Source organism: Aplysia californica, unplaced genomic scaffold (assembly GCF_000002075.1).
Source record: "Aplysia californica isolate F4 #8 unplaced genomic scaffold, AplCal3.0 scaffold00267, whole genome shotgun sequence".
In the NCBI taxonomy this organism is placed as follows: domain Eukaryota; kingdom Metazoa; phylum Mollusca; class Gastropoda; order Aplysiida; family Aplysiidae; genus Aplysia; species Aplysia californica.
Window position 1 is genome coordinate 966,156 of NW_004797537.1, and position 1,139 is coordinate 967,294.

Sequence of the window (1,139 nt, forward strand, 5' to 3'; positions counted from 1 at the left end):
GTATGTATGGTATGTATGTATGGTATATATATATAATATGTATGTATGATATGTATGTATTTATTATGCATGTATGTATATATTGTGAATGGTAGAGTTTTGACAAATACTGACAATTTCAAAGAGATCTTCGCAATAGAAGTATTCTACAATGTGAAGAATACGACCCCGGGGGTACAAAATGACCCAAGGGCGTATGGATAGGGTTTAATATGTATTTTCGAGTATGTCGGTCTCCCTGCTGGGACGTTGAATGTTTCCTTTCTCAGACCAGTGGCAACATCTGTAATTTGCGAGCAGTTTGTTAAGGCAGGACGCATTTTTTTTAAAATGATTCTCATAGGGTGCGTCATTGGCACAGGTTAGATCATGTAAGAGGTAGGCTGCTTCGACCCTTTTCTATTAACTGTCTCCGGGGTTTTATGCACCCCGCATAGTTTAGCGAAATTTGACCATTTTTTGCATAATTTCTGATTATTTTCCATTATCCATCTTTGTTAAAATTAACAGAATTGCACAATTTCACATTTTTGGGGCTCAGTTTGCATAATAAAATAATTTCATAAATTTCTTTTGCCTGAAACCGCGGGGACAGCTATAAGTGACTAACACGTGGGGTTAGAGGGATACAACGTCCCAGCAGAAAGACAAGACTCGATACAAATTCTCCCCACATGGGAATTAAAATCGTGTTTTCTATGTGATATGGCAAAACGGCCTAGTGGGTGGTTGGCGGGTGCTCTGGTGTGGTTTGCATCTTCTTGTTTCCTATCCACAGAATTCTACACTTAGGTGTAGAATTCTGTGTTCCTATCAAACATCTATTGTCTTTATCTCCCCTTTTTCTTTTTTATGTTTGTAACTGTCTTGTAAGACCTCTTATCTTCTGGCGCTCATATGACCTTATGCAGTTGCGAGCGCAGTAAAATTCTACTAAAATTTTTTTTTTTTTAAACAACGCCCTAACCGCTTTACAGTAGGTGCTGGTTTGAAGGGTAGGCTACTATCTTTATGGAAGTAACTCAACTATCTTGTGGTGTACTATCTATGAGTGAATTATCTAACAGTGTAACATCCTTTCTGGTGTGTAGAAAAGGTAAACGAACTATTTTTAAAAAGATGAAGAACCAATATATATA